General features: G+C 39.3%; 1 pseudogene across 1 annotated transcript; it reads right to left on the reverse strand.

Moving 5' to 3' along the window:
* Nucleotides 1-6,626: 6,626 nt before the first annotated feature.
* On the reverse strand, nt 6,627-7,654 carry LOC149569930 (protein TIC 20-v, chloroplastic pseudogene; annotated as a pseudogene). The gene has a single exon (XR_016362827.1). The product of XR_016362827.1 is annotated as a protein TIC 20-v, chloroplastic pseudogene (transcript).
* Between the last annotated feature and the right edge of the window lie 2,602 nt (nt 7,655-10,256).

A 10,256-nucleotide genomic window follows, 5' to 3' on the forward strand; every position in this document is an offset into this window, starting at 1 on the left:
AACTTCATAGATGCACAGTTGGTAGCCAGGAGAGGGTTATAGACAGAGGAGCATGATGGGTTTAGAGTCATGGTGGCTAACGGTGATAAGTTATTATGCACTCGGAAGATATCTAATCTTCGCATCAGGTTTGGAGATGGCTACGAGTTGGAGGATGAGTTCTATGTTGTGGACATGGGAGATTATGATGTCATCCTCGGCATGACATGGATGGCTTCACTAGTTGAGTTCACACTCAATCTAGCGAAATTGGAGATGAGATTCCAGCATGAGGGGAGAACTGTGGTACTTAGAGGGCTTTCAGATGGAGGTTGCAGAATAGTGTCCTTGAGGAGAATGCAGAGACTTTTCCGTCATGATGACATAGAGTGGGCGGCAGAGTGCCACATTATGCCAACTTCACCAGAGCCACAAGAAAAGAGTCATCCACTAGATGTCCAGAAGATACTCGATAGACACGCTAAAGTATTTAGCGATATTCCTCATGGGGTTCCTCCTGACAAAGGGATGGAACATGTTATTGAGCTCGAGGAGGGAGCCAAACCAGTTATGATTACTCCCTATCGTCATCCTAAGAAACACAAGGATGAGATAGAGAAGGCGATTAAGGATTTGTTGGAGATGGGGCATATCAGGCCCAGTAAGAGCCCTTTTGCTTCAGCAGTAGTATTGGTAAAGAAGAAGGATGGGACGATGCGCATGTGCATCGATTACAGGGCACTGAATAAGAAAACAATTAAAAACAGGTATCCCATTCCTAGGATTGATGAGCTGATTGATGAGTTGCATGGGGCATGCTTCTTCACCAAAATTGATTTGCGATCCGGATACCATCAGATCAAGATGAGAGCAAAGGACATTGAGAAAACAGCCTTCCGATGTCACTATGGCCACTTTGAGTTCATGGTTATGCCATTTGGTCTAACCAATGCACCTGCTACATTTCAAAGTTGTATGAACCAGGTATTCAGGAAGCAGCTGAGGAGATTTGTCTTGATCTTCTTTGATGACATCTTGGTCTTCAGTAAGACCTGGGAGGAGCACTTACATCATCTAGAGGAGGTGTTATCTATTCTGGAGAGAGAGTCATTGTATGCCAAGGAATCTAAATGTGAGTTTGGCATGACTGAGCTCCTTTACCTGGGGCATATCATTAGTGCAGATGGCGTTCGGGTTGATCCCGAAAAGATTAGAGCTATTGTAGAATGGCCTACTCCCACAAACCTTACACAGCTTAAGGGATTCTTTGGTTTATGTGGTTTTTATAGGAGGTTTGTTAAGGGATTCTCATAGATTGCTACACCCTTGACAGATCTTACCAGGAAAGGAGCCTTCGTGTGGACAGGGGCAGCACAGAGGTGTTTTGAGCATTTCAAGCAGGTAATGTCTTCATGTCCAGTTCTAGCTCTACCGGATTTCACGAAGCCTTTTGAGCTTCATTGTGATGCATCTGGTGATGGGATTGGAGCAGTATTGATGCAGGAGAAGCATCCCATTGCATTCGAGAGTAGGAAGCTCCGAGGAGTTGAGAAAAGTTATTCTGTCTATGACCGGGAGATGTTGGCCATAATGCATGCATTGGCCAAATTTCGATCATATTTGGTAGGTGGACGTTTTGTGATCAAGACTGATCACAACAGTATTAAATACTTCATGAGCCAGCGTGATCTTAATGACTGGCAACAAAAATGGGTGACTAAATTGCAGGCTTATGACTTTGACATAGAGTTTGTCAAAGGTAAGAAAAATGTGGTGGCTGATGCCTTATCTCGGAGACCTCACTTATGTGCTCTGGCAGAGATTTCAAGAGATTGGAGAGATCGGATTATAGCAGAGTATGTCGGAGATGCTTGGGCTTCTGGATTGATTTCAGGTACCATACAGGATGATCGCTATGAGGTGATAGATGGATTGATCAGAGTTCAGGACAGGGTTTATTTGATTCCATCATCACATTTGAGAGAGGCGATACTGAAGGCATTTCATGATGCACCCACAGCTGGACATCCGGGGGTCTTCAAGACCTACAAGCACATCCGAGAGCGGTTTTCATGGAAAGGGCTCAAGGATGATGTTCAGAGGTATGTCAGGGAGTGTGTGGTTTGTCAACAGAATAAGGGAGAACACACATTTCCTGCAGGTTTATTACAGCCCTTGCCCATTCCTGATAGGAAATGGGAAAGTATTTCGATGGACTTCATCACTGGTTTACCACGAGTACAGGGAAGGGATTGCATCTATGTGGTGGTGGACGGCTTGACGAAGTTTGCTCACTTCATTGCTATTCCGTCCACTTACACAGCAGCACAGGTGGCAGAGCTTTTCTTTAAAGAGATATTCAGGTTACATGGGTTGCCCAGATTCATTGTCAGCGACCGAGATAGTAAGTTTATGAGTGTTTTTTGGCAAGAGTTGTTTAGGTTGTGTGGTACAGATCTTACACCTAGCACTAGTTATCATCCGCAAACAGATGGGCAAACAGAGATTGTGAATAAATGGGCGGAAGGATATTTGAGGAACTATGTAACTACACAACAAAAGGCTTGGATCAGATGGTTGCATATGGGAGAGTATTGTTATAACACCACTTATCATATGTCCATCAAGATGACTCCTTTCATGGCACTCTATGGTTATGAAGCACCTAGCTTCATGGATTTAATTTTGGGGGACAGTAGAGTGCCCAAAGCCAAAAACTTATTGCAGGATAGTCAGGACATCCTGAAAGTGCTCAAAGAGAATATACAACAGGCCCAGAATCAACAAAAATTGTATGCTGATCAGCACCGAATAGAGCGCAGCTTCGAGGTAGGGCATATGGTTTACTTGAGGCTACAACCATATAGACAGTCATCGCTCAAGAAGAGCGGAGCTGAAAAGTTGAAACCTAGATTTTATGGTCCATACAGGGTGATTCGCAAAGTGGGCAAAGTCGCCTATGAGCTTGAGCTTCCAGAAGGCAATCGAGTGCACAATGTGTTTCATGTGTCTAGGCTTAAGAAAGCCATTGGTCAGAGTGTAGTGCCTTCTGCAGATTTACCCCCTTTGGATGAGGAGGGGAAGCTTGTGTTAGTACCTGAGGCTATTCTGGATACCAGAGAGAGGAAGCTTAGAAGCAGGATAGTGAAGGAGTATTTGGTCAGATGGAAAGACCTGCCGGAGGAAGATTCTACATGGGAGAGTGAGCAGGTTATTCAGCAGGCTGGACTGAGATTGCTTGAGGACAAGCAATTTCAAGGGGGGCGGACTGTAATGTCCCCATTTTAGCAGTTGACCAAGTGTGTGTGCGTTAGCCTTGTTCTACATGGTCCCGAGGGCTAACGAAGGGTTTAATGGGATCTTGGAGTGTTTTGGCCTAGTCATTTCCAGTTTGGGCCAAAACGAAGTTGATTTACTCAGTTTCAGGCATACTTACTATTTTTAGTAAGTCGGCAGGACACAGTGCAGGTCAATTTTGGTGATTGGATTCGATACTCCTCGGTGAGAGCTTTCCGATGAGCTATCACTCGCATTATTCGGAGTTCGATTGCTGATACATTTTAATGCCTGAAGTTTTATTAAAGTAACGTCTAATTTAATTGTAAAATATTAAAGTGTTACTTTAATATTTATTTTATGGTAATGTGTACCCAAGGGAGACATAAGGGGTATTTTAATATATGTTTTATATTACACATCTTTTATCCCACATTGCCCATATGAGTTGAGCGGACCCGTGAGAATAGAATAAAAGGAAGCATCTGTGGCTTCATTAGGCAGGTTGAATATGAGAAGAAATTGGTGTGTGAGTTGCAGCTCTGTTCTTGGCATTTGAGGACGTCTATCCTCTCTTGTAACATTCTAGACGTCATTCCCTTGAGGTTTGGCCTTTGGAATTCTTTCTTATTGGCGTCATTATCAGGCAGTTTAGTTGCATTTCCAGCTACAGGCAGATTTGATATTTTGCTCATATCTTCTTCACTACTTGTCCGACGCTTATGCGGCTTGGAGGGAATGGTATTATGAAGGTAGTGGACTGATTGGAGGACAAAGTATTGTAGCAGCAAGTTCGTAAGCATGGGCTGGAGTATTATGACAATATTGCTGAAGTAATTAGTGAGTTGATAAATCTGCCATGTATTTGGTTTTATGAATTTTGAAAATAACATTTTATTAGCAGCAGTTCATTTCCACTTTGCATATTATTGTAGTTTCTTTCTTGTTTATGTTGTATGATACCAATTCCATGCACGAAACACAACAAACAAATAAACGTTTGATTTCCGGAGTTATATGGGGTTTTAAGAAGTTGAATGCAAACTGTTTGACATAATTCCTTTCAGCAATTTGGCTTAGTTTTTGGGACATCCAAGGGTGTCCATTACACACCCATTGGATCTAGGTGATGCTCATTGCGGTGAAGCAACAGGACCATCAGGGGTGAAGCAGGGGTGAGGGGTAATGCTTCACCCCTGTGACCATCACCTAGATCCAATGAGTGCTAAGTGTTCCATTTATTCTCATGAGAGATGGATTCACATAAAATCACTACTCATGAAATATGGGTCAATGAGTTTGACTCAAAAATCACATAGTTAAATCCTGATAGCAATATCACAATTTGACTTGTTGTGGAAATTATCTCCTACATATCAATTGATGAGCTTAAGGGGCTTTCTAATGAATGATTCATTAGGCACAACACTGGGTGAAGGTTTTGCAAATGGGGTTACAAGCTTTGGGTTTAACCATGGAGGAAACTCTGTAGTTAAGTGCACTCAGGGTGGAGTAGTACTGGGATGGGTGACCTCCAACGAAGTCCCAGTGCTTCACCCCTATGAGCATCACCTAGATCCAATGAGTGCTAAGTGTTACATTTATTCTCATGAGAGATGGATTCATGTTGAATTACTACTCATGAAATATGGGTCAATGAGTTTGACTCAAAAATCACACAGTTAAATCATGATAGCAATATCACAATACTATTTGACCTTTCGTGTATTTATTTCATAAATATATTTTACATGTGTATTTGGGTTCCATGCAAATGTTTTTCTAGCCTGTTTGAACTTCCTATTTGAGCTCATGCATTTGTGATAGCCATCCAATGTGGGTCATCTAGACATCATCAAACAGTGATCTATTTGTTATCCAATTGGGGCCATTGTCTTAGGTTACCCTAGTTTTGTAAAGGAGAAAAGTGCTTACACAGCACTTTCCCTGACTTGTTTTATGCAGACTCCAGCCTTTTCATTAGAGTGTCATTCTATTGTTTAATTCAATGGCACTGGTCTGAGTCATGAGGCTAACTGTCATCTCAAAAGTTCCTGTCTCACAAATAAAACTCGAAGAAAAGAACCGGGCTATCTCTATTGGTATGCATATTACCACCTCTTCCTGCAGCAGAATGTGGGATCAAATTAATTTTTGCCGACATCTTTCTGATTTTACTTATTTTCACCATTGAAGGATATCCAAAGCCCTAACTCTTCTGCTCGATCCACAAAAGTCCCCCTCCAATAAAATGCAATTCCTCTATTTTTACTAGTATGATCTTAATCACATCAAATTATCCAGTTTGCCCTTTCCAGTGATGCAATCTTGCAGCCACTCATTTTTCGTAATCTTCCTGCCATCATGACTTTGTGCAGATTGATACTTTCTTGTCCAACACTTCCAGCAGACTCTTCCTTGTCAACATCCAGACAACCTGGCCATACTGATGTCAGTACCAAGTATGCTATCCAAAAGACCAAGATCTGTCATAAACTAGATCTGTGAGCATGAGAGCGGACGAATCTCAAATAAACCCTCCAGGACAACAGCCATCCTCTTAAAAGGTTAATGTAGAATGTTAACAAAGACAAGGATCCTCCTGGCTTTTCAAAATGCCCCTCAGAGTGTTTGGCTATGAGCACCTTTTTTCGAAACCAGCCTTCAAACAAATATGCTTGCCTATCATTATTTCAACTTCAAGTATGCCTTCCAGCACTGTCATCATGGGCATCTGCATGCCACCACAGCAAACAGCAGAAAAATCTGAAAAGTTTGGCAGCTCCTGCTGGAAGGGCTCCATTAATGCCATTGTTTGGAGCATAAGTTTATGGGATTGGGGATGGATATTTTGATTTGAATACTGTATGAATAAAGATGCACATCTATAACCTTCCAATAAAGTCCCCGCAAGATACGATATGGGTATGAGCATGGAGCAGGCAAGTCATCCGTGAACTCAATTGAGTGTTCTGGTAACTAGATGATAGAATGGCATCACTTAGATTCAGAGTTCTAGCCTTTGTCAATCAGAGCTTTAGGATCTACAAATACCTTGCACATCATGCATATCATATGAACAGAGCAGGCCCCAGTAGAACATGCACCTAACTAGCAAAACTAAAAGTACAAATGTACATTTTACCCTAATGAAAAAAATGTTCCCCATGAGAGGAAAGTTAAAAACGAATGGCAAAAGCTATCCAAATCAATTAGCTCTCAATCATCGATACAGCATTGTACAAAATTGATGCCCAGTTATAATTCACTTAAGTGAAATAGAGAAAAATATTTTTGCGGAAGAACCCAACTTATCCTCTACCCATTAGATTGAATTTCCGTCAAGACACCAAAAATCATTATTTTACACATTGGAAAAACATTTAATTACCGTTTCATAAATTAACAGAAGTTTCAAAGGGGCTATGAATAATGTTCTTCATTTTCCACGGAACCAGAAACCATTTCAAAACCTCCATCGTTCTCACGCTATGCAAATTCACCGAGCATAATACAAGCATTGAATTTTCAAAATTAACGATTCAAAAAAATTATTTCTTATGATAAATTTTCAAAATACCTGTGTCTCTGCTGCATCGGCAACGAGAGGCAATCTAGCAACCTGACCCATAAGGCAAGAGGTCGAACCGTAAACAAGGCAAGTTAGAAGGAAAAGGAAAACACTACTTTCAAAACTCGTCAACAAGCTGAAGCCACCATCGTTCTGAGGCCCAAAAGCATGATCCACAATATCAGCCCCAGTAAGCAGAACGTCCAAGGCAACTGCTTGCATGACATTAAACCTAACATAACGCCTTATGTTAGGGTTTGGCACAACATAAAAATAGAGTATAAAAAGCACGAGAATACTTGCATATGGGTAGCTTTTGTAAACCCTAATGGCTGGGGAAAGGGGTTGGAGAAGCAGCTGTGCAGAAGGGAAATCTCTCAAGAAAAAACGGCCGTATTGTACTCCGTCGAAGAAGGGCAGAAAGTAGCCAACTGCTGCGAGTAATCGATCAGGAACGGGTATTAAATTCTTCTTGTTTTCATTCGAACAAAAGATTTTTTGGGGTTTTCCCTGAATCGAGGAATCGAACCTACGACATGGTGAACATCGGATACTCAATTTCACGTTGAAGAATTTGGTAGGAGAAATGCATGTGGATCGAAATGAGGCTGAAATTTTTGGAATATGAAGCCGATTTGGGAAATAAGAAGCTGTGAATGGAAGCGATGCCGCCATTGCCTTCGCTCATTACCTTTAACTCAATCCATGAATACGAAGAAACGACGTTTTAGATTTGGTTGCTCGATAATTCTGTGATTCTGACTTTGTGAGGTCAAAGTTCAAATCTTATCGGAGGTGAAGGATGCAGATTTGTTGGTATATAAATTAGCAATTATATTTTGGTGTGTAATAGGTACTATGTCAAACTTGTTTAACCAGGGCTGCACGGCAGCTAAGTTCTCTAAAAATGGCAGAGCTGTTTAAGTTTTGTTTGGCATTGGTTGTCATTCAAGAAAATTTGTGCCTTTGAATGTAAAGTTTACAAAATCAATACAGTTTTGTTTGTGTTGTTTGTGTTTTAGCTAATTCAGCCACAAAAATTCATGCTTGAATGCAAAGTTCCCACATCTAATTACGCTTTAAATGCAAATTTAGGATTTACAATATTGTTTGCAATGTCTATGAAATGTCCCTTTCTCTGATTTTATATGATATTTCAAGCCTCAAATCAAATCTTTAAAATCAAACAACCAATATTTCAAAAATCCACTCATTTTTCAATAAACCCAAAATCGGGTATGCCAGAAATAGTGCCAAAAGCTTCACAGCTTCACCTATTATTAATAAATCTGAAAGTGGACATTTTTACAAAAATTTGAGCAGCATAACAGCTTATAAAATGACATTTCCAGATCTGTATAACATGCACACAATAGCTCCCAAACAGAGGACAAAAACAATGCTCATTGGGCTCCCGAAAATAGCACAAAATAGCCCGAAATCACCACAAAAACTTAATAATCTATCACAGAAGTATAATCATATCCAAATGCATATATTCAACTCTATTTAAACATTTAAAAGTCTAATATACAGCAGCAAGCCAAACTAATATGAAATACTCAACCGGAAACACCAAACTCTTACCAAAAAATACACCCGAAAACTCACAAATCTGCACTATTCAGCACAAAGGCAAACTCTGCATGAGCATGCACATGGAATGGCTTCAAAATTTCATCCTTAGCCTTCCTGGAAACCTGCAAACTCTCATTCTTGGGTCTCCTTCTTCACAGGTTTGGTAGCCTCTAAAGAACAACAAAGCAATGCGCAAAAATCAAGTTCTGGCATCAGCCCAAAATGCCTCCAAACTCCTTAAAAGAGGGCATAACCCTAACTCACGTCCAAGAGGGGTTAATAAAACATATTTTAATAATAATTTTCATTTATTAGTCCATTAGCTTCCAAAGATTATCCCATTTTTCTGAAACTTCACTTTTTTGGGCCTGCCTGCCTTAGAAAAGATTATTATTTTTAATTATTTGAAAAGGGGACATGACAGTCTATTTGAGTTTTGTTTCTCCCATAGACAATTAACTTTAAAAAATTCCCATAGATAATTTTGTTTAAATTTACATGGCATAACTAGGCTAGTTAAGAAAATCACATCCACTTTAGTTGCCAAGGCTCAACATTTGCAAGGAAGAAGAAAGAAAATATTTTACTCTCATGAATATTTATATCAAAAAACATTGCACTGTCTTCCAATGATCTAAGTAGGCATAAAATGTGGTCATAGCAATAATTATGAAGTATGATATTATAAAGATTTATTAGATCATTTTGACAAGTTATTGCTAACTAATCTTTCGGGATCATCTTTAACTTATTTATTATCTAGGAAGTAGTTTTCTGGCAGATTAATTATGTAACTATTTATATAGTTTTACTCAACTGTCTGAACAATTTTTAGGTTGTATATATTCACTTATTTTAATAATAAATATGTCGATGTGTGTGCATTTCATTTCATATTCTTTTGGCCTATTACAGTGATATCAGAGCCAAGTTGTTGGAGAAAAGAATTTAGATTGAATAATGATTCCAATGCATTCTTTAATTTCAATTGTTGGAATAGTTTTTTATGGAAAAGAGAATTACCATGAATGGTTTCGGAAAGTTAAAAATACTCTTATTTTTAATGATTTGTGGGACGATGTTTGTGAAAGAAAAGATAAAAATGAAGAGCCAGAGTAGCCTACAAACGAAAAGGAACTTGTCATCTGGAAAAGTGAAGACAAAAAGGCTTATGCTCTCATTGTTGCCTCCATTATTGAAGAGGTAAGTAGACATATAATCACTTGTAAGAGTGCATTTGCAACATTAAAGAAACTCAAAGATCTATATGATTCTCATTCAAAACTTAAAATCATTCAATTATTAATGAAGTTTTTCAATTTAGAAATGAAAGATAATGAATTGATGAAGTTAGCCTCTAGAATTAAGGCTTTATTTCATGATACTGAAGCCACGGTTGTAAAAGTAGATCTACAACTCTTTGGTTTTATTAAAGCTCTCAAGCTAGTGAAAAGATGAAAGATATAACATTTGACAAACTTGTGGAGAAGATTGTAGAGAGAGAAAAAACATTTGGGAAGAAAGAATCACTTTCACATGCTGAGACATTGTGTCTTGCACAACAACAACAGGGGCAAACATCCAAAGTTGAGTCTTCTAGACATGATAGTAGCAACAAAGGTCATGGAAGACGACAGAGTAGAGGCAAGGGGAGTAAAAATTATCAAGGTGATAGACAATATTCTTAGCCACAACACTAGCATAAAGATTATCAACAAAAAGAGAGGCAAACTATACAATGTTATAGATGTGGAAAAATGGGTCATAGTTCCAATCCTTGTCGAACTCCATGGAAGAAGATTTGTGACAAGAAGGAGAAGCCACCAGATAGAGGTAACCCTCTTGAATCTGC

This window comes from Cupressus sempervirens, chromosome 3, assembly GCF_028749045.1.
Source record: "Cupressus sempervirens isolate cs-2001-9-10 chromosome 3, ASM2874904v1, whole genome shotgun sequence".
In the NCBI taxonomy this organism is placed as follows: domain Eukaryota; kingdom Viridiplantae; phylum Streptophyta; class Pinopsida; order Cupressales; family Cupressaceae; genus Cupressus; species Cupressus sempervirens.